General features: G+C 48.4%; 1 long non-coding RNA gene across 1 annotated transcript; it reads right to left on the bottom strand.

The window, feature by feature from the left end:
• Positions 1 to 10,940: 10,940 nt before the first annotated feature.
• Positions 10,941 to 14,458, bottom strand: LOC122199152. Its single transcript, XR_006193384.1, has 3 exons — positions 14,223 to 14,458; positions 13,646 to 13,761; positions 10,941 to 11,142 (listed from the first exon to the last, which is right to left on the bottom strand). It is a non-coding gene; the product is annotated as an uncharacterized LOC122199152 (long non-coding RNA).
• Positions 14,459 to 25,436: the final 10,978 nt, after the last annotated feature.

The following is a 25,436-nucleotide window of genomic DNA, read 5'->3' as shown; positions in this document are numbered from 1 at the left end:
TCCACAGGACAGGGATTATTATTCCCATTCCACAGATCAGGGAACAGTAGCCCCGGGAGGGAGCCACTTCTCCAAGACCTCACCACGGTTACCTATGGAGTGGCTAGCCTCAGGCCTCCCAGCTCCTGCACTGAGCTCTCGCCACTACCCTGCTAACACAGCAAAAGACGGTGCTGGGCAAAAGGAATGTCAAAGGTAACTAAAATCAAAGCTCTCTGAGTCGGACTTCACATCTCATTTAGTCCAATCCTATGATCTTTGCATCACACCCCCAAATGGCTACCGGTCTCTACGTACACACCTCCAAGGACAGGGACCTCACTATCTCCTAAGGCAGCCCCTTCCATTCTAGATCTGCTCTATGCTCCGTAAATTACCCAGCATTATCACTGACTCCAAACCTATACCCACTCCTCCACCTTCCTTCATCCATCATCCCGCTCATTGGGCTATGCAAACAAATGTGCTCCCTCTTTCGTGTGTCAGTCCTCTAGAATTGGGGAGGCAACAATCTGTCTCTCGTTCCTAAGGATAGGACTTTAAGCTTCTAATTTTCTAGACCCAAACTCTGAGACCAGAGAAATTGAATGGCTTACCTAAGGTCACACAACAATATCAGTGGGTGATTACTGAGTGTCTGCCATGGTACAACACATTCTGTTGACTCTGCTAATATGGCTGGAGCCGCCTGGACACTTGGGGGGGACCTCCTGGGATCTCCTTTTCAGGAGTAGGGAGTGGAAAGGAGACATATCTCAGTGCCAAACCTGCTTCGGGGTCCTCCGGGAGCCATAAGCACCCTACCCTCTCCCCCCACCGCACGCACTCAGGGGAGTCGGCACTCCACCCACACACTTCACTGCCCAGAATTACTTCCAAGCGTCCCCAAGCCTTCGGGTCCTACCAGGAGTCCCAGCTCTGCTCCTGCAGTCCTGGGGGAAATGAGTCAGGCAGGAGGGGCTGAGGAAAATGTGGGGAAGGAAGGAAAACAGTTCCTGGTCTCTCACGGGGGGCTCTGAGGTAACCTTAAGCAAGCACTTCTCTTGAGAGCTCAGCTTCCTCATTTGCCCACCAACATGCAGGTCCCCACCCTGACCCAAATCAGGGCTGCTGGGAGGATCCAGGAGGATCAAGGATAGGGAAGGGCGTAGGCAAATGAGGGACCTGGGATAACAGAGCGGTACAGGAGCTATTGCTGTTTAAAACGATCTTAGACCCTCCTTTCTTCCCTTCTCATTCATTCATTCATTCATTCATTCAAACCTCCTCTCTCGGCCAAGCCTTGGGCCAGGCACTAGTGATAGAGACATGAATCGGCCCAGGTACCACCCTCAGGAGTCCATGGTGGCCAGAGGCTGGCGGGGTAGGGGGGCAGAACACAGGCAAGTAAACCGACAATTGCAAATGGTAATGAGAAGCTCAGGGCACTGTGAGAGAATCCAGAGAAATGGAGTCAGCTCAGTCTGTGAGATACAAGGAGGGGGAAGTGGCCTCTGGCTGGACTTTGAAGAAGCCCTGGTGGACAAGATGGAGAAGGGCATAGAGCAGAGGCATGGATGTGAGAAAGGCCTCCCCTCCTGGCCCCAGAACGGCTTTCTAAAGATGCCTGCAAAGACAGGAGAGACTCCCCGGGAAGGAAGGGCGTGAGAAGCCGCCCTCTTTTGCCTTGCTATGGACAGACAACGTGAAGCAGAGAACAGAGAAGCTGGAACAAAAGGCCTTTGAGGTCTTCCTAAGGTCTGAGATTCCGAGCTGACCTTGATTAGAAGGAAAGCACAAGGTCGTTTTCCCTCTGTGCCCAAGAGGCCGTGTCACATCTCAGGACTAAAGAAGGACCTTGAGCCGAAAGATTACAAAACCCTCGGTGGCATTTGTGTGCCATTGGAGCAACCTCAAACATGCACAGCCTCTCCTGCCCTGAGGGCCCTCATCTTCCCAGAATTCAGCTTTCAGCATCCCATTCTGAAGTTCCCCAGGGAGGCCCTCCGCCCCGCACCTCCTGCCAGGGTGAAGATCCCTAAGAGAGGGTGTGGGTGGGGGAGGACCCGGAAGGGCTTCGGCTGGCAGAGGGGGGCTGGGCCTCCAGCAGCACAGCGGCCCAGCCAGTGACCTGACCCCCAGGACTTCTAACTAGCACCCAAGTGGTATAGAGGTCCTTTCCCACATGGATGCCAGTCACCCATTTCTCCCCTGTCCCCTTGGAGACCTACCCCCTTAAGACAAAGGTACAGCAATCCCCTTAATCACAGTTGTCCTCCTCTGCCAAAACTAGCAGCTTTGGCTTCTCTCTCTGCCCTCAGGGACCTTACTGGGTAAAGGTAACACCACCCTGGTTCTGACATGAGTCAGAATGGAGACAAAGAGGAGTTAGGGGGCAACCCCAGGAGGCCGAGCCTCGGTGATAGTCCCCAGGGAGTGGCTGAGGTCTGAGCTGAGGCTGAGGGCCCGCAGAGGAGGCCACCACAGGATTAGATGTGGGGGTGGGCGACAGTGAGAGGTGGGAGTCGGCTCCATATTCTGGAGTGGCTGCTGTGTGGGTGGGGAAATGCAGAGGAGAAAACCAGGGGAGAGGGCTACAAAATGAGCTAGCAGGAAACGCCCATCGTCTCTTTTAAAATTTGATCTTATGGGGGCGCCTGGGTGGCTCAGTCGGTTAAGCGTCCGGCTTCGGCTCAGGTCATGATCTCACAGTCCGTGAGTTCGAGCCCCGCGTCGGGCTCTGTGCTGACAGCTCAGAGCCTGGAGCATGTTTCAGATTCTGTGTCTCCCTCTCTCTCTGCCCCTCCCCTGCTCATGCTCTGCCTCTCTCTGTCTCAAAAATAAATAAAAACATTAAAAAAAAAAAACATAAAAAAAAAAAAAAGAGTTGGACACTCAAAAGACTGAGCCACCCAGGCACCGCTAAACATGGTTAACTCTTAAAGATGAATCACTGGGGATTTTTACTGTCTTCTTTGTGCATTTTTTTTCTATTCTTTCATAAGAAACAATAAGTATTACTTACCAATGTGCTCTGTTGTGAGGAATATATGGAGCCTGGACTCACAGATATGGAGTCTGGACTCCTTGAAACAATGACAAAGCATCTGAAGATACTTCTGCCCCCATGTGTGTGTCCCCCACCTTGCGTGTTCTGTCATGTGGGAAAGCAGCCCTTTGGACCCAAGCAGCAGCTGGGTGCTTGCTTGTCTGGGTTCTAAGTGGCACAATTCCTTTTGATTCTTGTGTCCCGATCCATGTAGGACAGAGGCCACCAATAAATTGCACCAGGATCTCTGACCTAGAAGGGCCCTGGGAACTTACCCCAAGTGGAGAGAGGCTGACCTGCCAAGGCCAAGAGTCCGGAAGAGAAAAAGGGCAAAGGTAATGTGCTGTTGAGCTGGTCCAGGTGCATGTGGTAAATAAAACCAAAGAAATGTTCATTAAAAATATATTGAATGAATTAATGAAGGGGCAAGATCAACTTTGCAAATCTTTTGGATATGTTGGGAATTTTTTTTCTTTTTTTTAATGTTTATTTATTTATTTTTGAGAGAGAGAGACAGACAGACAGACAGGCACAGAGAGTGAGGGAAAGAGAATCCCAAGCAGGCCCTGCGCTGTCAGCACAGAGCCCGATGCGGGGCTTGAACTCACGAACCGTGAGTTCATGTCCTGAGCTGAAATTAAGAGTCGGACGCTTAACGGACTGAGCCACCCAGGCACCCCAGGAATTCTTTTTTCAAATGACAAGTGAATTAAACAGAATTTTAAAGAAATTAATTTAACACCAAATGCTAGTCTGTAGATCAGCTGCCCCAGATTAGTAGTGCTCAGTCTTAGTGAGATCCAATGGGCGGGACACACGACTGGCCCCTTGAGATCCAACTGAGCTCTGCTCTTCTCTCCTGGCAGGGCGTGGTCCATAGTGGTGGCTCAGTTACATTCCACTAAGTGAAGGGAAGGGGATGGAACCAGGGGCCTCACTAGCTGTGCCGTTACCCCCTTGAGCTCATTAGTTTCTCACACGTCCCTCCAGAAGTTCTGCACACACGGGATGTCCTTGGACACTTGCCTGAAATTGGCAGAAAGCCCCTGACCTTTTCCTAATGAGAGCGTTATTAATGTTCTCTGACTCCGGAATGACAGCTCACTGCTTTTTTTTTTTTTTTTTTTTTCCTTCCTTCCCTGAAAACCTATTAATGTAGGAGCATCTGGGGGATTTCAAAGTTGGCAATGACCTTGACAGCTTCTCCAGCCGCCCTGCCTGCGGCGCCCTCGGGCATTCGGTGGTATTTCATAGGTTCACAGAAGCCTTCCAAGGAGCTCCACGATTTCTAGACCAATTCCCATCCAATCACTCTGACATCTTCTGAGCAGACAAGGTTACCCTTTCCTGGCAATTATTCTTCATCTCGCCTCCCTCTGTTCTGCACCACTATGGTTTCTGCCCCCTAACACTGCCACAGGTTTAGAATCAAATGCTGAGTCATGGACTCATGAAGGTCAGAGCTGGAGGGGTCCTGGGGGATAGGGGGCGGTGGCAGTGTAGGTCCAATCGTCCCCTGTGCAAATTCATTTCCCTCCTTTTCATCCTTCATTACCAAGCTGCTCCTCTGTGCTGGGCTCAGTGCCAGGTTCTGGGGGCACAGAGCTGGTGCTTCGTAGTCTCCCCAGCAGCCCTTGAAGAATTTGCTCTCACAGGGCAGAGAGGACTGTAAACTTAACCAAATTGTTTCAGAAAGATAAGGCTTCAATAGAGGGCTGGATAAAGTCTGGGAGAGGGGAGCATGCAACAGAGAAGACCATTGCACTTGGTGAGATCAGAGAAAGCATCATAAGAGGAGGTGAGGTTTGGAGTTTCTAATTTGGCATTTTAAGTATAATAGTCAAGGGCGTGTCAGGGAGATGTGGGAGTAACAAACGTTTTCAACAAAAATGGTGGCCTAATCGTGCGGAGCTTGGGCTGTGGAGTCAATCTGGCTGGGTTTGATTCCATCTCTAACTGGCTATGTGGCCCTGGTCAAGTTCTTCATCTTCTCTCTGCTCAGCTTCCTCATCTGGAAGATTCACGGACCCCTGTAAGGAAGGCTGTCGCATGCAGCCTGCAGTGTAGGTCACGGTGCCCCTTCTCAGGACGTGCCCTTCACCACTAAGAGTTGTGTGCTTGTTACCAAAGTTTTTTAGTGGGTGGTAGTCAAGTGCTTGCTTTCTCAAGATATTGTGACAATTGTTACAGACTAAAGCCAAGTGTTGTGAGGAGGGGTGCTCTTTCCTAATTTACACAAAAGCACCCATTGTGCTGCAGGTAGGTTGGTACCTGTGGTGTCTTTCTTTCTGCTTTCAAACGTGAAACTCTAGGGGGCGCCTGGGTGGCTCAGTCGCTTAAGCGTCCGACTCCTGCTCAGGTCATGATCTCACCCTTCATGGGTTCAGCCCCGCGTTGGGCTCTGTGCTGACAGCTCAGAGCCTGGAGCCCGCTTCAGATTCTGTGTCTCCCTCTCTCTCTGCCCCTCCCCCACTCACGCTCTTTCTGTCTGTCTCTCTCAAAAATAAACATTAAAAAAAAAGTGAAACTCTTATTAGGCAGGGGTCAGAGGAGCTTCAGTCTTGCCTCTCTTGGGTTGTCCACGGAGAAGCACCCCTGGCTATTTGGGGTCGCTGCCCACTGGAAGATATGGGAAGGGACAGAGCTCCTTGCCCTCACTCCTCTGTCCCTTCAGTGCCCCTCAGATTACACACTGAACTGGGCAGGGGGTAAACCTTTCTGCAAGATGGTTGGGACAATCCTAAAAGGGGATAGTGACAGGAGATGTGCTCATTTAAATAGCATGCCAAGAGTCTGCAAGCCCCCAGCCCCAGCCCCTGTGCTGCTGAGAGGAGTTAATTTCCTGCTCTATCTGGAAACCCATCAGAAGAACCAAAATGTGTGCCATCACCCTTTAACACAGTGTCCCTGTAGGTAAAGTTTCCCAACTCCTGTGTCAGTGTCACCTGAGGGCTTACTAAGATGTCTGAGCCTTACCCTAAATCCTCCCCTAAACCTACTGAATCAAAATCCTTGGGCGGGGCGGGGTGGGAAGGGGGAGGGGGAGGGTGAAGGCAGAAATCTGTGCTTCTAATAGAGTCCCAGGTGGTTTTTAGGCCCGGTAGGTTCGGGGAAATTCCGCCCCTTGGTTGCCTCTTTCAAATAAAGGAACGACCAGGGGCACCTGGTGGCTCAGTCAGTTAAGCATCTGACTCTTGATTCCGGCTCAGGTCATGATCTCACGGTAATGATGTCACAGTCTTGAGATCAAGCCCTGCATCGGCTCTGGGCTGAGTGTGGACCCTGCTCTCTCTCCCTCTGCCCCTCCCCTACCTTTCAAAAATCAATTAAAACCAATTGACCATCCTGGTCAAAGGATTTTATGAAATTCTTTAGTTCTCCTTATGATGGGTGTGGGTGTGAGTGCGTGTATGCATATGAGGGGCGTGTATATCGTGTGTAAGCATACGCGGTGTGCATGCATATGTGGTGTGTATTTGCGTGGTGTGTGATGTGTGCATGTGTGTGATGTGTGTGCATGTGTTGTGCGTGTGTTGGGAGGGCAGCAGGCAGGGTAAAGGTGGATCAACTCTTCACACTACACATTAAAAGATAAAAGTTCTGGGACGCCTGGCTGCCTCAGTCAGTAGAGCATGAGACTCTTGGTCTTGGGGTTGTGAGTTCAAGCCCCCCATGGGGGGTGGGGCTTACTTGAAAAAGATAAAAGTGCTTCTCTTTGGGCAGTGGAATTAATGGCTATTCTTCTTTCGCCTTCTCTGCATTTTTCAGCTTTTCAACAAGAGACATAAATGACTTTCACAATAAAAAAGAACAAAATTAAAAGGAGCCCACTGTATTTCATTGTCATCCCCCTTGAATCCTTTAGTCCCAGCAAATCCTGTGAGTGTCCTTCTATCTCAGTCTGATGTGTCAGTGGAAAAACGCTCACTGACTGTTTTTAGTCTGGCTACAGGAGCCATCTGGAGACAGCGGCCCCACCCTGTTCTGTCATCCAGGGCTTGCCCAGATGGCCTGGTAGGGCCTCCTGAGCATTTGAGTCCCAGGTTCCAGGCATCTTTGGAGCTGGATCCTGGCCAAGGGGGGAACCAGGTGCAGAGTCCAGCTCTGGAGAGAGACCCGGTAAGACATAGGATGGCACCAGAACAGCCCCATCCAAGAGAGCTGCCATGGCTCCTCACCTCCACGACATGCTTGTCCTCCTTGTGTTGATTTCTGAAAAGGCCGGGGTGGGGGGGGGGGGCGGGGAGGAGGAGGGGAATATCTGGAAATTGACATGTACATTTAGTGAGGTGATACTTCTTGTTTTCCCGAAAGGCTCTTATTAAATCTGCAAGTTATACCCAGAATGGAGCACAGTGGCAGACTCCTAGTAGATGCCAATAAGTCTGTTAATAAAAGAATACATGGGGCGCCTGGGTGGCTTGGTCGGTTAAGCGTCCGACTTCGGCTCAGGTCACGATCTCACGGTCCGTGAGTTCGAGTCCCACGTCGGGCTCTGTGCTGACAGCTCAGAGCCTGGAGCCTGTTTCAGATTCTGTGTCTCCCTCTCTCTCTGCCCCTCCCCCGTTCATGCTCTGTCTCTCTCTGTCTCAAAAATAAATAAACGTTAAAAAAAAAAGAATACATATATTAAAAGGAAAAAGATAATACCTATCTTTTTGTAAGTGCAACCTGCCTCCCACTGATCCCAAAGGAAGCGATGCTTGTTTTGGGGTCTCCCCTGGGCTTGGTTAGCTTGGCACAGTCCCCCTGGGGACCTTGAAGAGACACAGTGACCTGTGAGCCCTGTCTGAGGGGACGGGCATTTCCCCTCATGTCTTCATACACACAGAGTTCCTCATCCACCTCCCCAGGAGTATGAGAAAGTTTCTTCTCAGGGCACAAAGTTTCTGCTCAGTGCTGGGCTCCACCATGCCACTACCTCCTCCTGTCTGTGGCTTGTGTAAGATTCTTATCCGAAGGAGGGCTTTCCTTTAGGAACATCTGTGCTCACAGAAGATAAGGGAAGGAACTGAGCAGCCACGGTGTAACCACATGCTCATTTAAAGCAACAGGCACCTCTCACTTCTATTGCAGAGCGAAAGAACGGCAATATCTAAAGAGATATTAGGCTGACCCCTACTAATACGAAAAAAAAATAGGATTCATTCCAGACGTGGAGTGTTTCATCATTATAAAAAAATGAACTATTTTGAATGATTGTCCCCTTGGCCTCAGAAGGGAGTGACGGAGTCCAGGGTCCAAAGGGATGTGGTCCAAAGCTAGTGGTCTCTGAGTGGGTCCCCTTGGTGGGCCTGGCACCTCCACCCCCATTCTCTAGCTGCTATTGTGCCCCCACCCTCACTCCCCGCCAGCACACTGGGAGGTGCAAGTGGAGATCAGGAACAGACAAGGATTAATGTGACCGTTGCAGATTTAACCTGGCATTGGGTCCTTCTTCAAGATACCTGTGCAAAATCCGTGGCATTTGTCTTGTGGGAGGATCTGTGGGTCCCTCACAGCCCTTCCCCATCCTTGGGGAAGTCCCTTGATATGGCTTTGCCTTCTCTGGCTGAAAGCTCTCCTCTCCTCTTAGCTCAGCTCCAGCTTGTCCCCTCTGAGAGGCCACCTGCCCTCTTAATCCAACTCTTCTCCTTGGAGGCACATCTGGCCCGTTGCAAAAACCCCCTTGCTCAGCCAGAATCTGGGCTGTTCTTCAAGTAAAACCATCTCCTGATTTTGCCACCAGTGGGCGCTCTAACCAAGCCTCTAGCCAATACACGTTTTTAGGTGCGGATCGGGTATTGATCTCTACGCTCGCAAAATGTCGAAGCCACATTCTCTGGATGGTTTCCTGGAAGCCCCCTCAGTTGGCTTCAGTAAGGAAGAGGATCCCCTTTAGCCTTCCCATGTGGAAGTCAGGATGGGGCACAGGCAGGGACAGAGATGGACAATACCGTCCACTCTCCAGTGAAACCCTCACCTCCCCCTTCTCCAGCTTTCTGTGTATCTTCACAGTAAGGGTTTTAGTCTCTTAGTAAATCCCATGTAGATTGTTCTTCCCTTGGTCCTTAGTGCCTCCATGGACACTCTGAGACAAACAGGAAGTTGCCTCAACCCTGTCGGGCTTCAGTGATTCTAGATTCACATGGAATCTGTGGGATGTAGATTCAGATTCCCACCCTTTGCATAACAAGCCCTTTGGGCAAGTTGCTGAACTTCTCTTGGTCCCAGGATCCTCACTTGCAACTTGGGCTTTAAAATCCTTATTTCACAGAGTTTGGGAGAAGTTTAGACAGATAATATTGTGGGGCATTGGGCATAGTGCCCAGCTTATAATAAATGCTCCCCTAAATGAGAGTCATTATTCACGTGGTCCTGCTCAGGTAGAAGCTTCCTGCTCTGGGCCTGGGAGGCATCCAGGCTTTCCAGGGCTGCTCTGCAGAGGGGTAAGCTCATCCATTATGCTGCCAGTTGCCAGCTTGCCTCCTTGAGGAACCGTAGGGAAAGACCACAGGTGTTATCTTCACACAGGGTGGGTTCTCTTTCTACCCTACCACTGCTCAGCTAGGTCACCTTAAACATCTCTGGGCTCCTGGTCCCTCCCCTGAGAAGTGAAGGCAACATCAAACTGTTTCGGAATGAAACCTTCCTTGGTCTCAGCGGGCTGCTGTAAAGATGAAATTAAGTGCCATATGGCAGATGTCTGGCACAAGCCTTGCGGCCCGGGAGCCCTCAGCAGTGATTAAATCCCTCCTCCTCCCCTGAGAGGGATCAGTGGGGATGGTGCCTGTCACTTGCATGTCTTCATCCACAAAACTGCTGTGATGGCTGAAGAAAAGAGCGTCCTGTCACAGGTCGCCTGCGCTGTGAAGGGAGAATGGGCTCTGACCATTAGCAGGAAGCAAGAAGAGACCAGAGGTTCTGGGAAAACTTCCTGCAGAAGAAACCACTCTAAATGTTCCTCCCCAGGGAAGATTCAGAACGGTCTGTTCTGCTGAAACGCGGGTTTCTCTCACAGGAGTAGTTGCACACGATTGGTAAGGAGGGCTGTAGTGTCCATATTATGTGGGAGCCATATTGATTCCTGTATAATATATTCCAGCATGCTTGTGTTTTGAGGCAATTAGGAACAAGCTTTTTCACAACTAAAGAGGAAGCTCTAGCCTTTTCAGAAGATCTCACAGAAATGCTGAAAATCCTGCAGAAGTGCTTTTCTCTGGTATGCGTTGTTGCTGATTTAGTGGCTTCAGGAACCGCTGTCCTTTCCACTATGTTAGGCTCTCTGAGGAAGCGGATCGTGCAGATGAAGAAACTGTGGAGACACTTCCTCTTGTATTTATGAGAAACTGCTTTAGCTTTTGAAGAAGTCTAAATCATAGCTCAGGAATCTGAGGGATCCCAGAGGGGGGCAACTCCACAGTTGTCACTTTGATGAATCCGGTTCCGTCAGAGGCAAATGCCGCAAAAATCCTACATCTGGGACGAGGTACCTCAGGCTTAAGGCGGCTAGCACAAAGTGACCTTGATGCTGGGTAAAAAGGCCGGCAGCCACTGAGCCACCGTTTATTAGGATTAGTGCTGTTTTTGTTAGAGTTCTGCTTACAAAGACCCATAGGTTTTAACTTATTCCACTGTTGTTGTGAAACCCTATCATTTTTACGCCAGGGGATTTTGCAAAAGGATTTTCGTTTGTTTTCTTTTCAGGGCCTTGCATATGACATTATGGCAAAAATGCCCACATTAGGATCCCGTGGGCCAATCCAAACCTCCAAGAAGCAAAAATTAAGAGTGCTTTGGGGCAGTTCAGTTCCCCCTCAACCTCGTGTTTTCCAGGGTTGCTAAAGCCATGTTTCCAGAACAAGAGAATATTCCTCATATAGGGAAAAAATAAATAAAATTCAGATGTTACCTCCTCCAGGAAGCCCTCCCTGCAGCCTTCTCCCAGGCTGGGCTAGGACCCCCCTCTGGGATCCCTCAGATTCCTGCATTTCTCTGTGTCAGCTCAGAGAACGTTGTGTGATAACTGCCTACATCCATCTCTGCTTCCGCCCCTGAACGGGTTTCACTGGTCTTCAGAGTCGGAGGTCCAGGGCCCAGCACAAGGCCAGGCAGTGGGGTGGCCTCAGGGAGTGCTGTGAACCGAACAGAATGATACATGAACACTGCTGGGGGCTGGTGAATATAAATAGTGTGACCCTGCCTGTACTTCTAGCCAGTGAGAACTCATTTCAGGGACAGTTTACCACTAGAAGCCAGTAGTAAGCCTGTGTGTAAACACTTTTTACAAAGCTTGTGAAGTATTGAGCTTTGTTTACGAGCTCTGGTCCAGGCCTCCCCACAGCCCCCCAGTCCCCCTGAGGTTTGAGTAGCTGTGTGGATGCACAGAAAACCCAGTTCGGGCTCCAGAATGCTGTGCGTGACGGGGAAGAAAACCAAAGCAGGAGAGTATAGGGAGGATATAAAAGTGTTGGGCCGTAAATGAAGCCATGCTGTAAGCCACACTCTGACGTCCTCATGCCGCACGACCTAGAGAGTCACTGTGACTCTTTGGGTTTCAGTTTCCTCATCAGCAGAATGAGGTCCTTGGAGTAGGCCCCACCATTTGTTCAACATATATTGGTTATCAGGACCTACGCAGTCCCTCCGCAGAGGGAAGAAGGATTAACATTTACGGAGCACCAACTGTGTCCCAGGCACTTTGTATCTAATATCTGACTTAATGCCTCCTCCAAGGTAAGCTTTATAATCCCCATTTTATAGCTGTGGAAACTGAGGCTCAAGAGGTTAAGTGACTTATGTGTTTGCGGAGTTAGCAAGTGACAGAGCCGGCATTTGAACCCAGATCTGCCTGACTCTGAAGATTAAGATGGTTCCCATCCAACCTGAGCAGTCTATGATTCCATGATTTAAAAACATAATACTTCAGGAGAATGTGTACTCATTGCTGTCCTTACATCTGTGCTTTTAATTATTTAAATGTTTTAAAATTTCTGGGACCCCCCTGAGTGGCTCAGTCAGTTAAGCATCTGACTCTTGACTTTGGCTCAGGTCATGATCTCACAGTTGTGGGATCGAGCCCCTTGTCGGGCTCTGCACTGACCGTGGTGCCTGCTTAAGATTCTTTCTCTCTCGGGGGCACCTGGGTGGCTCAGTCAGTTCAGGGTCCGACTCTTGGTTTTGGCTCAGGTCATGATCTCATGGTTCATGAGATCGAGCCCCACATTGGGCTCTGCACTGACAGCAGAGAGCCTGCTTGGATTCCCTCTCCCTCTGTCTCTGCCCCTTTCTTCTCACTCATGCACTCTATGATTCACGTGCTTTCTCTCTCTCTCTCTCTCTCAAAAACAAAAATTAAATTTTTTTTAAATTACAAAACTCTGATTCAGAAAATGGATAACATCCTGCTCTAGATTATATGTTACAAACATCTAAAAGATGGCTCATTCAGCCATTCATTATTTATTCACTCGATGATTCAACAAATACTTATCGAGTGCCTAGGTACTGACCACACACTGTTCGAAGCACTGGATAATCATAATGAACAAAGACAGACAAGGTCTCTGCTCTCATGGAACTGATGTTGTATTGGGAAATAGACAATAAAGATATAAACAACTAAGTAAGAGGATTTCAGTTCATTATAAGCTCTAAGACAAATGTAAACTAGGAGAAACGATATGGCAGACTGCAGATCCACCTACGTCAAGGCAGTTAGAAATGGCCTCTCTGAGCAAACAAAGTTTCTGCTGAGACCAGGGTGAGAAGGACCCAACCATGTGACGATTGAGGGCAAGTACTTCCTAAGTTGAGGGAACAGCAGGTGAAAAGGCACTGAGGTAGGGACAAGCTTGACTCTCTGAGGAACAAAGAGGAAGCCAGTGTGGCTGGAGTCGATCAATGATTCGGAAAGTGGCAGAAAATGGGGCGCCTGGGTGGCTCGGTCGGTTAAGCATCCGACTTCAGCTCAGGTCACGATCTCACAGTCTGTGAGTTCGAGCCCCGCGTCAGGCTCTGGGCTGATGGCTCAGAGCCTGGAGCCTGCTTCCGATTCTGTGTCTCCTTCTCTCTCTGTCCCTCCCCCATTCATGTGCTGTCTCTCTCTGTCTCAAAAATAAATAAAAACGTTAAAAAAAAAAAAAAAAGAAAATGATGTGGGAGGTGGCTCCGTGAGGCGATGGTACAGAGTTTACATAGCTGTACAAAGTCACTGGCAGAAGGTAAGCAGGGTAATGACATTGAACCTTAGAGAAGACAGGAACCTTAGAGGCACTCTGACCCAAGCATCTCACATTGGTCATGAAAAGACCTGTTCAGAGACCCAACAAGGCCAATTAGTGGGGGAGCCAAGAGTTAGTGGAAAACCCTAGTCTCCCTGCTCCCCAGAGTGTTAAAACAGAGCTCTTGGCCAAACCAGGGACCCCCTGGCTGTGATGCAACTGCCCAGGCCACCGTTGTGTCTCTGTTCTGATCAACTGCACCAACCTTCACTGGTCTTCGGACTCCCACCCTTACCCTCCTAAGGTTTATTGTCTACACAGCAAGCAGAGCAATGATGTTCACGTTAAAACTTAATTTAGATCATGTCAGACCTCTGATCAAACCCTCCGATGGTTTCGCTGTACCTCACCATACCTGTTCATTTCTATGTCTTCCCACCAGAGTTGAGGGCAGGCTCTTGTCGTAGGTATCCCTGGATCCTTGGTGTGCTGAACACAGGATTTGGCAAGCAAAAAACACTTCGATAAGTGCTGAAGGAATAAACATGTATAGATATAAAATGCTGCAAGCAAGCAGACCTGGTGATTTACTTTATGCCTCTGTAGGAGTCTGTCTGGTTATCATTTATGCATAGCACATTGGTTAAGAGCATGGGCTTTGAAACAGCCTGCTAAGGTCGAAAACCTGTCTCTTCCACTTACCAGTGGTTTGACCCTGGATAAGTTACTAGCCCCTTTGTGTCTCAGTCTCCTTGTTTGTGTAATGGGGATAATAATAGTATCTAGATGGCTTCAATGGAGACTCCTGGTATAGGAGACAAAGCACTGCCTTTGGAGGCTTCCCCAAATTAGCCGGTGTGAACTTGGGCAAGTCACTTCAGCCTTTAGAATCTGTTTCCAAATCTGAAAAATGCAGATAAGCTTACTTGCCCCATTTGACTACAGCTTTGAGATCAAGTGCGATTATGTATATCAAATTTCTAGCTCAGTACCTGGCACGTCCTCAAAAGGCGACGAACGTTTCCTTTCTTCTCCGCCTTGGTCTGTGAGTTCACCAAGCCCGCCAAGCAAGGGATCCTTGTAAACTGCGCCTGAATCTGCCCACGCCCTTAGTGCCTAGCACAGAGCCTGACCCTGTGAACAGACAATAAACAGTAAATGGACAATAAACAGCAAACAGACAATAAGCACTTGTGGACTCTTACTTATATAGGCTGCTTTTGCAATATTTCCCACACCTCTCCCCTTGGTTTCTTTTTTTTTCTTTTTTTCTTTTTCTTTTCTTTCTTTTTTTTTTTTTTTTTTTTTTTTTTTGCTAGAAATCTTGTCCAGAGCATCATCTCTCACAATGGCTATGCCAACGACCACCTACCTATTTCCCCACCCTGGGAAGGGCTTGTCCCTTCAGCTGTGCTGAACACGGTACCAGATTCACCTTTCTGAAGCACAGCTCAGACCATGTCCCTTGCCTTGCACAGAAGACTTTGTGATTTTCTAGGGCTGACCCAACCCACCCCTGCTCCTTAGGCTGCTGTTTGAGGCTCACCACGGTCTACCCCTAGCTGCCCTGGCCATATCCTTTCTCTCTCCTTCTCTAATCATACGCGCGCACACACACACACACACACACACACACACACACACACACACACACACGGACACCAGACTGAATCACCGTTCCTTGGGACTTGACATCGCTGCGCCCTCGCTCAGACTCTTCCCTCTGCCTGGAGTGGCCTTTCAAAGCATCACGGGTTCCCCCTGGCTGCCCTTGCCACATCCCAAGGTCCCACTAAAATGCCGCCCCTCCATCTGGCCTCACAGAGTTCCGCAAGCTAGGATTGTCCCTCTGGCACCTCTGTCTACGGCACTTCATGGGACTGCTCCTGGCACAGTTGGCTTCTGCGGACCTTCTGTTGTGTTCCTCTGTGTGCACGAGCCAAGCAGGCACTCCGTCCACACGGTGAACAGATGTGTGTCGGCCTCCCCCTGTAAGGGTAGGGACGGGTCTCCTCCATCTCTGTACCTCTCCTCTCTCACAAGCGTACATGTTTTCTTAAACATGAAGAAGGAGCGTAATACATACTTGACAGATGAGTCACCTAGCCTGGTCCATTCTAGGGCGCAAAGGTGTCTAGAATCAGTCTCTTGTCCTCAACCCTGCCGCTGCCCTAAGTCAGGCTGAACCAGCTCTCACTTGGACCATTAGGACAGCCTCCAGCCCCCTGGCTGTCTCCCTTCTGTCCTTCTCAGCCCCACACAGACTACCAGAGTGACCTTCCTAAAAAGAAAATATCATCATGCCTTTCCCCTGCTGAAAACCTTTGATGAGCTCCCCACTGCCATGGGATAAAGCCGCCTTCCTCTTCAGCCCAATCTCCTGCTCGCGCACCTTGCTTTTCCCCCACCCCATTTCCCCATGTTCCTCCAGACCTGCTTGTAATACCATGGCAACCCTGTGCTGCTTCCGGCCTCCGTGTCTTCGCATATGCTGTTCCCTCTTCTTCAAACGACACCCCACCTCTCCTCCACATCCCCATCATGTGATAACAGCTGCCCATGCATGCCCCAAAACCCAGTTCTGCTGAAAGCTTCATCTGAGAAGAGACAGCCGATGTATGAGCACCCCCACCCCCGCTCCCACCATACATTTGCCCTACAAACACTGGGCATTCTCTGTGTGCCAGACATTCCCTCTACGTTGATGTGAACGGTGCTCGTACCTGCCTTTTTTCCTCACCTGGAGCCCTGAGCTCCAAGCTGCTCCTGGCTCTTTTCTCCAAGTGCCCCTCCTCACTGAGTGCTCACACGGTGTTCACGAATTGAGGGGTGGGGGGCCGTGACTGAGCCACACTGCGGGCACAAATGGTCTACCGGTCCATTTCTGAGGACTGAGGAAGGCAAGGGTGGAATGGAGCGGGACAACTTCCGAGGTCTGACCAAAGGCTGGCAGGGCATCTTATTTTGGAAACTTGCTGATCAATAGCAAAAAGATGCTTCCGCTTTGGCTCTCCTGGGGCCCCTGCTCAGGCTTCGGTTGAGTGGTTCCCAGGGGCAAAGTCCTCAGAAAATTTCCCCGTAGCCCCCAAAATGTTGGGCCAGCGAACGGGTCATACAGGCTGTGGACAGCCCAGCACAGCGCGAAATCAGCTCTGTTATCATAGGGGTGGCAGCTGTTCAGAGCCTCAAAGTATCCATTCTTTTCTTTTCCCCTTCCCTTCCCTTCCCTTCCCTTCCCTTCCCTTCCCTTCCCTTCCCTTCCCTTCCCTTCCCTTCCCTTCCTATCCCTTCCCTTCCCTTCCCTTTTCTTTTTTCATTCTTTTATTTAACAAGGTTTGCTGATGCTCACTTTGTGCTTGGCACTGCGGACAGAGAGAGAAATGAAACGTGTCCCTACCCTGGAGAAGCACCTCGTCTGTGGAAGCAGGCAGTGTATTTCAGGTAAGTCACCGCATGGCTAAGTCTCAAAGAGCTACTTCCTGAAGGAAGAAGGGACATGGTGCATTCGAGGAATGGCTGGAAGACAAGTGAGGAGCACCTGGTGATCAGGGGAAAGATCCCAGGTGAAACTGGACACCTCGTGCAAGGTGGATGGAGGGGGAGGGGCGCAGCCTCGTAACTGTAGTGAGAGCTAACATCCATGTGGCACTCACCATGTGCCAGGCGCTCTTCTAGATGTTTTGCACGTGGTAACTCCTTTAATTGTCCCAATAAGCGAGGACATTAATTCTGACCATTATCCTATGGGCCATGAAAAGCCATCGAACGGTGTCAAGCAGGGAGGATAAATCAGATTTATGCGTGAGAAATTTCCCTCTGGCTCTGGTGTGGCACACTGAAGGGGGTCAGAGTGGATGCCAGGACACTAGTCAGGAGGCCTCTACAGCAGTGGTCCGGGGCAAGATGCCAGGAGCCTGGACCTGGGAGCTGGCTGTGGGGGTGGAGAGAAGTAGGCATTTCCGAGAGCTGTTAAGGGGCAGAGTTGACAGAACTGGTTAGGGCTTACTCATTCTTCAGGACTCAGCCAGGCCTCAAACAAACCTCCCCTCCTCCTCTAGGCGGGGTTAGGATCCCTCCCCCAGGCTTGGCCACCTTGCTTCCTTCTAATAGCCCTGATCTTACTCAACACCAGACTCCAGGCCAGTTTTCCAACAAGCACATCACAGAAAGCCAGCTGCCCAAATGAGTAATTCCTCAAACCATCACTTTGCCAAATGGCTAATAAGCCAGAAGCTGATTCACAATAAGCCAAATCGTTCAAAGCTAATTCCCTAAATTTGCTTGTTTCCCTTTTTTTGTTTGTTTGCTTTTCTTGAGAGAGAGAGAGAGAGAGAGAGAGAGAGAAAACACGCGTGCGCCCGCGCGCGCGCGTGCACACACACACACACACACACACACACACTTATGAGTGGGGGAGGGGCAGAGGAAGAGTTGGCTCCATGGTTAGCGCTGAGCCTGATGCGGGCTCCATCTCAGGACCTGAGATCATGACCTGAGCCAAAACCAAGAGTTGGATGCTTAACAGCCTGAGCCACCCAGGCGCCCTGGCTTGTTTCCTTTTAAAACTATTACGTAATTTACAGCAGTTGGTATTAGACGGGGCAGGTTTAGATGGTTAACAGACACACGAAAAAATGCTCAACATCACTCATCATCAGGGAAATACAAATCAAAACCACAATGAGATATCACCTCACACCTGTCAGAATGGCTAACATCAACAACCCAGGCAGCAACGGATGTTGGTGAGGATGCAAAGAAAGAGGAATCCTTTTGCACTGCTGGGGGGAATGCAAACTGGGGCAGCCATTCCGGAAAATGGTATGGAGATTTCTCAAAAAATTAAAAGTAGAACTACCCTATGATCCAGCAATTGCACTATTGGGTATTTATCCAAAGGATACAGCAGTGCTGATTCGAAGGAACACATGCACCCCAATGTTTATAGCAGGGCTGTTGACAATAGCCAAAGTATGGAAAGAGCCCACATGTCCACTGACAGATGAATGGATAAAGAAGATGTGGCATATATACACAATGGAATATTACTCGGCAATCAAAAATAATGAAATCTTGCCATTTGCAAAAACGAGGATGGAACTAGAAGGTATTATGCTAAGCGAAATTAGTCAGAGAAAGACAAATATCATATGACTTCACTCATATGGGGAGTTTAAGATACAAAACAGATGAACATAAGGGAAGGGAAGCAAAAATAATATAAAAACAGAGAGGGAGACAAATCATTAGAGACTCTTAAATACAGAGAACAAACTGAGGGTGGCTGGAAGGGTATTGGGTGGGGGGATGGACATAACAGAGGACACTTGTTGGGATAAACACTGGGTATTCTTTGTAAGCGATGAATCACTAAATTCTATTCCTGAAAGTATTATTACACTAACTTGGATTTAAATTTTAAATTTTTTTTTAAAAGATGGGGCAGGTTTTTAAAATTTTTTGTATTAATATTAAGCAGGTAAAAAAGAATGCTTACAAAATATGCATAAGGCATTAAAAAAACAAAGATACAACAAAACTCCTGCGCCTAAAACCAATTTTTAAAAATGAATATTACTTTTACCTTGGAAACCTTAGCGCTCCTCTCTCATCCCATCACCCTCCTTCTCATGCCAGATATAATACTCCTAAATTTTCTGACTTTCTCTCTCACTTTTCTTTATAGTTATGTATTTGTATCCTCAAAGAGTATTTTCTTTAGTTTTGCATGTTTTTAAATTTTAAATAAAAGGAATTAGAGTATATGTATTTTTCTGTAACTTATGTTTTTCATTCAACATTGTATTCCCGAGATTCATTCTTGTTGACGCGCAAAGTTCTAATTCATTCGTTTTCTTGGCTGTATAGTAATCTGTTTTATGAATACATTATAATTTTATTCATTGAACTGAGGGACACACTTAAGATGGTTCCAGTGTTTTCTACTACACATAGTACTGCTAGAACATTCCTGGATATATCTCCTAGGGCACAGATGCTATAGAATTGGTCTAATTCATTCTTTACAACAATCACATGAAGTACAAATAAATGGCCTCATTTTATAAAGTACTTGAGGTTCAGAAAACTTAAATGACTGAGGATATGAATCTAATAAGAAGTGCAAGATTTTATACATTGAATCTCCCCATGTCATGAAGGGGTCTGTGAGAAGAGAAACTCAGCCTCTGACCCATTCTCTAAGCAAAGAGTTCCTCTTTGGACAATTCCTACCCCCGTTTCCCCCACCCCAATATCCCGCTCTTCCCAGCATACCACTAGCCCCTCCCTCCCAACCTCATTCCTCCCTGTCCCGTCCTCCCTATCCCTGAAACCCACCATTGTCCACTGTTCAAATTAATGTCGACCACCACTGAGTTAGAACAAAGAACTAAGGACCTTAATCTCCCACCCACCCCTTCCCGCCTTCCCTATCCCTCAGCCTCTTGCCCCCAGGCAGGAGTCTTCCCTCCCCCTCTGACCACCCATAGCTGTGCCCTACTCTGATGAACCTGATTACTGGGCCCAGGATGCAGTATGCCTCACCGAGGTAGGAGCTCTTTGAGCAAGGGTCCATCTGGGTCGTTCATGTCTGTTTTCCCAACAGCTCCAGAGAACTTCTCTAGTGGTATTTAGCACTTTCTATCTCATGTTATAAAGGACCTGTTTTATTCTCCTTAATCTCCCCAGATCTCAGCTCTGGGCCTTACACAGAGTGAGTAACAAATATTTAATGAAAGAATCCATTTTCACCCAAACCACTTCCCATGCCGTGCTTGGATTAATTTCAGTTTATGTTCACTGATCTGCTTGAAAGTACCAAATACTGTGCAAAGTCCTCCTGTTCTGGGCAAGCCAAGCCACTCCCTCCATCTCATCTCTCCAAGCTCATGCAGAGGGACGGCCTACTGTGCATCTGGTACCTTCCTGGACATAGTCTCCTTCATAGAGACTTCCTATAAGTCTGGCGCCTAATGACAAGCACTAATATTCACATAGCTCTTTCAAGTTTAAGCAGCACTGTCAGACTCATTTGATCTATCCAACCACTCAGTGAGTGTTACAGGTGTCATGATCACCATTTTGCAGAAAAGAAAACCAGGCTCCAGAGATATCACATGATTTGCCCTGGTCCACACAAAAAGTCTCCTGAATTGAATCCCATTTTTCTGAAGTGAGAGTCCTTGCTTATCCACTACAGTAAGCCATCCCTCCATGAAATCATGGAAGTTGACAAGGCAGTATGATGTAGCAGGAACGGCTGCCAGCTTCATCACTTAGGAATTGTGTGACTTTAATCAAGTCATTAACTTCCCTAATCCTGAATGTTTCATTTGCAAATGAGGCTGTGACATCTAGCTCACAAAGTAATGAATATTCAATGGAAAAAATGCGTATAAGTTGCCTCACAGGGCGCCTGGGTGGCTCAGTCCGTTGAACATCTGACTTCAGCTCAGGTCATGATCTCACGGTTCGTGAGTTCGAGACCCACATCAGTCTCACTGCTGTCACAACAGAGCCCACTTCGGATCCTCTGTCCCCCTCTCTCTCTGCCCTTCCCTCGTTCACACACTCTCTCTCAGAAATGAATAAACATTAAAAAAAATTGCCTTAGGTATGGTCAGGGCTCAATAAACCTCGGTCCCTTACCTGGCCCCACCATGCCCTTACCCCACTCCCAATCTCTGTGTTCTGTGCCCTAAAGTATTAGTCTGTGCATGCAGGGAATTGCTCACTCACAGAAGATGGGGACACTGAGTTCAGCACAAAGGACAAATGCCTATTAATTTCCTCACTCCTGCATCTAGTTCTTTATTTTCCTCTGGTTGGTTGCTTGCTTTCTCTGAGACTTTTCAGAGCATACAAATTTGGGTTTGCCCCTAGCCTGATGGGGCCTGTTTTAGCTACAGAGCCTGGTCTCAGCCTTCCTCCCCCCATAGTGAACCCTTTACCCCACCCATCAGCTGCCAAGCTACAAAGGAGTTTGTGGTTCCTTGAAGCCCATGGTCACCTTCAAGGGAAATTTTTTTTACAGCTGTTTTTAATCTCAGACACTATTCCCTGCCAAACAAATGGTCTACCTGTCCGTTTCTGAAGACTTAACTAAGTGCAAATGATGCCGCAGGCCAGGTACCAGGACCCAGAGGGGGGTCCCCGAGGACCAGCCAAGAGGGTGCCTGGCTGTGCACAGGATAGAAATCAAGCGCGAGCCAGCAGGAGGTGAAAGCAGAGTGTATTGTAGGTATAGAGAGAAGGCAGGCACAGACAGTGTCTGGGAGACTCAGAAAGGAAAGGAGGGAGCCTGGTCTTTGTTCCGGGTCTCGGGGTTTTTACTGAGGATGATAGCATGGTGTACCTGTCCTCTCAGGCATCTAGGAACCCGTCCGAACAAAGACCAGGACCCAGGTGTTATACTCCTTGGTGCCCAGGGGTGTTGGCATGGAGATGTCTAGCTCCGGTGGCGGTCTGGAATACACATATGATAGCTTCCTCTGCTCATTTTCACCTGGTCCTTCCTTACATGTTATTTATTTCTTAAAAAAATCATTAACTCCTTGTCCCTTACAAGGAGGACATAACTATTTACCTCCTGAAACATGCGTAAAGTGGGGATATAGATCCTAGCAAAAATAGAAGCAGAGAAAGGAACAAAAACCAGGTTTTTTATCCACTCTTTCAGTTTCCCTATCTCACAGATTGATGTGGCACATAATTACTATAATGACTGAGGCTGGCAGTTACTGGGCATTTATACCTGTGCAATGGCACCAAGAGCTTTATACATATGATCTCATCTTATCTTTACAATAAAATGGTGGGATGGGTGGTTATCTTCGTTTCAAAGATGAGAAAGCAGCATTAGAAATGCTTGGTGACTTGCTCAAGAATGCACTGGTCACAGAGCTGAGGTTCAAGACCCTGTCTGAACGCAAAGCTCGACTTCTTACCCTGCCCTAAGACTCTCCCCAGTCTCTAAATGGGAGCTGCAAACCCAGAAACAAATACTTCATTCGTTCCAAATGGCCCTTTGTTTCTGATTATAAAAATTGGTTCTGAATACAAAAGTCCTGCTGTGGCAGAGGAGGATTAAGGGGACTGAGATGAGAGAAGGACTTATGTTTTGAGTACTTTTTTTGTACTTGGTGAATTTTTGAACCTGGGTAATTTTTTTTTTTTTTTTTTTTTTTTAATCTAACAAAGCAGTGGTAGAATAGGCCACCCAAAATGGCCACTGTGGCATGTGGATTATTTTACGCTGAAGGCAATCAAGACCCAGCAGACTAAAGAAAAGCTTTTTATCTCCCCTTAACGGCCTAAAAGAATTTAGAAAGGGGGGCCTCTAAATAGGAACAGGGCTATTACCTGAGATCACATTTTCAACTGAGAGACTTACCTGCAGGGCAGGGCAAACGTTTGTTTACCAAACATTTGCTCTTCTCACCTTCCTGCGAATTGCTTTCCCCCACCCCCACCCCTCTCAAATCCCAGATCCCTATCCTTTTCCTTAGATCGGGAAGGTATATATACAAGCCTCAACCGCGGTGGTTGCCTTTGAGTCCCATATCTTTGTGGGAATTTCTTTTTCTCCTGTTAATCTTTTTATTATGGGTGGGGTCTCAACCAAGAACCCAGAAGAATAAGGAAGAACTATTTTCCCACTCTTACATTCGTTTTAAAAGCCAATTAAAACATAGAACATTTAGAAAATAGAGCCAGGAATAAAAAAAATCATTCTTAATCCCACTTTACATAGATACTCATTTCTGGCTTTTTTTTTTCTAAGCACACGCTAAAAATGAGACTATATTTATACACACCCTTGTGTAACCCGCTCCCCCCGCCCCCCGCCGGCCCATCATCTGCATCTTATGACGTGCTACCACGTGGACCTTTTCACGTGCGTGAGTACAGATCTGTGGCACTGGTGGCGTTCAGGTGGTTTACAAGCCCTTACGCTAGGAGAAAGCCGAGTTGAACTTTTTGGAATGGGAATCTGCAGCGGCCTGTGCACACCCCTCTCAGCTCCCGCTGACGCTCCTAACGCGGAGGCGGGGACCGCGGGCTCAGCGCAGGGCATGCTGGGCCCCGACAGGGTTCGCCAGGACCGGGTGCCGCCCCGGACTGGTGTCCGCAAGTGTCCCACCAGAGCTCCCTCGGGTTGGGCTAGAGCTGGGCGGAGCGGAGGTCACGCAGCAGAGGCTCCGGCTGGGTCCAGCTCCTGGGAGGGGGACCTCCCTCCTACTCGGCCTCTAGGCTTGGTGGCACCTGCGGGCAGGCGTTCCCGCCAGCGGGGGAGTGGCAGACCCGGTCATGCCAGTGCCCGGGGCTTGCTGGATTTCAGAGCTGCGGGCGTCCGCAGGCGTGGGTCAGTCCCTGTGACGCTGTGTGAGGGGAGGCCCGCACCCCCCGCCCACCTCCAGGACAGCTAAGAGGCTTGAGGAGGGCGACCACCATCACAGATGGCGGTGAAATGACCCCAGAGATTTAGGGTGCTTCTGGACCCCAAAGTCCCTACTCTATCTGTTCTTATTGAAGCCTTTAAAAAATTATACGGCATACACAAAAATACAATAATATACCTCTATGTACTCTTTACCCGTCTTAAGTCATATCTTCCTATTTTCCTGTATTTGCTTCAGCTCTTTTGTTCTTTAAGAAATGAAGTGTTAAGAACACAGTTCAATGTCTCTGTGAAACTCTAATTCCATTGCTATCTATGCTTCTAGGTCACTGCCATTTTGAATTTGGGGCTTATCAATTTATTAACTCAAGGTGTGTGTTTAATTGCTTCTAGTACATATCTATTTAGCCACACAAAAAAGATGGTTGTTTTGCATGTTTTTTTTTTTTTAATGTTTAGAGAGAGAGTGAGAGAGCGTGTGTGAATGGGGGAGGAGGAGAGAGAGAGAGAGAGAGAGAGAGAGAGAATCCCAAGCAGGCTCCATGCTCAACACAGCCGGAGGCGGGGCTCAATCTAAGGACCCTGGGATCATGACCTGAGCCCAAATGGAGAGTCATTTGCTCAATTGACTGAGCCACCCAGGCACAGGGGAGGTCAGAGAGAGAGGAGGACAGAGGATCCCAAGCAGGCTTCTTGCTGACAGCAGAGAGCTCAATGTGGGCCTCGAACTCACAAACCCCAAGATTATGACCTGAGCCGAAGTCAGATGCTCAACTGACTGAGCCCCGTTTTAAGCTCAGTATTTCACTTATTCATAAGAGCAACCTCATGAGGTTAGGACACCTATTAGCTTCATTTTTCAGATGAGGAAGCCAAGCAAACTGCTCAAACTCACAGCAGCTCCATTGCTGGATTCAAATCTCTGGTCTGCTAGGGAGCTTAGACTTGAAGCTGCGGACAATGGAGAATCACTGAAGGACAATCACTCTTATTTGTTTGTTTGCCTATCTGAGAATAGTTTTTGCTACCCTATAAATAGTAGTCATTGTTATTATGTGGATGAGGCAGGTAGAGGAGAGGAAGGACAAAGGATTGGAGCTTGAAAGGTGACCTACCTTGTGCCTGGCCCTGTGTTACACACTAGGGACATTCTGGGGACCAAGACACTTTGCTTGCGCTGAAGTTGCCTGGAGTCTGATTCAGTGTTTCTCCAGATCTGGTTCCTACGCCATCTGTCTCACAATGACCCAGGCTGCTTGCTCCACATGCAGATTCCTGGGCCCCCAAAGACTCTGATTCTGCAGGTCTCTGTAGGAACATAACAAGCAGCAATTCTGAAATTCTCATAAGTTTGAGAGTCACTGATCTAGCTGTTGAGGAAGACACATAAACAGATGACTACAATGCAGAACGTTAGAAATTACAATGGCAGATCTGGGAAGAGTTTCTGGAGGAAGCCGTGAGTGATCTGACACCTGAAAGATAAGAATTAGCTAAGGGAGGGGGGGCAGCGCCTGAGTGGCTCAGTCAGTTAAGCATCCGACTTTGGCTCAGGTCATGATCTCATGGCTCATGGGTTCTAGCCCCACGTTGGGCTCTGTGCTGATAGCTTGAAGCTGGGAGCCGCTTAGTATTCTGTCTCCTCTCTCTCTGCCTCTTTCCTGCTCAGGCTCTGTCTCTGTCTCTGTCTCTCTCTCCAAAATAAATAAACATTAAAAAAAAAAAAAAAGAGGAAGAAGAATTAGCTAAGGGAACAGGAAGGGAAGGGGAGATTCAAGCTGTTGGGAAAATGTCTACAAAGCCC

This window comes from Panthera leo, chromosome D1 (genome assembly GCF_018350215.1).
Source record: "Panthera leo isolate Ple1 chromosome D1, P.leo_Ple1_pat1.1, whole genome shotgun sequence".
Lineage (NCBI taxonomy): Eukaryota > Metazoa > Chordata > Mammalia > Carnivora > Felidae > Panthera > Panthera leo.
This window is presented reverse-complemented; position numbering and strand designations above follow the sequence as displayed.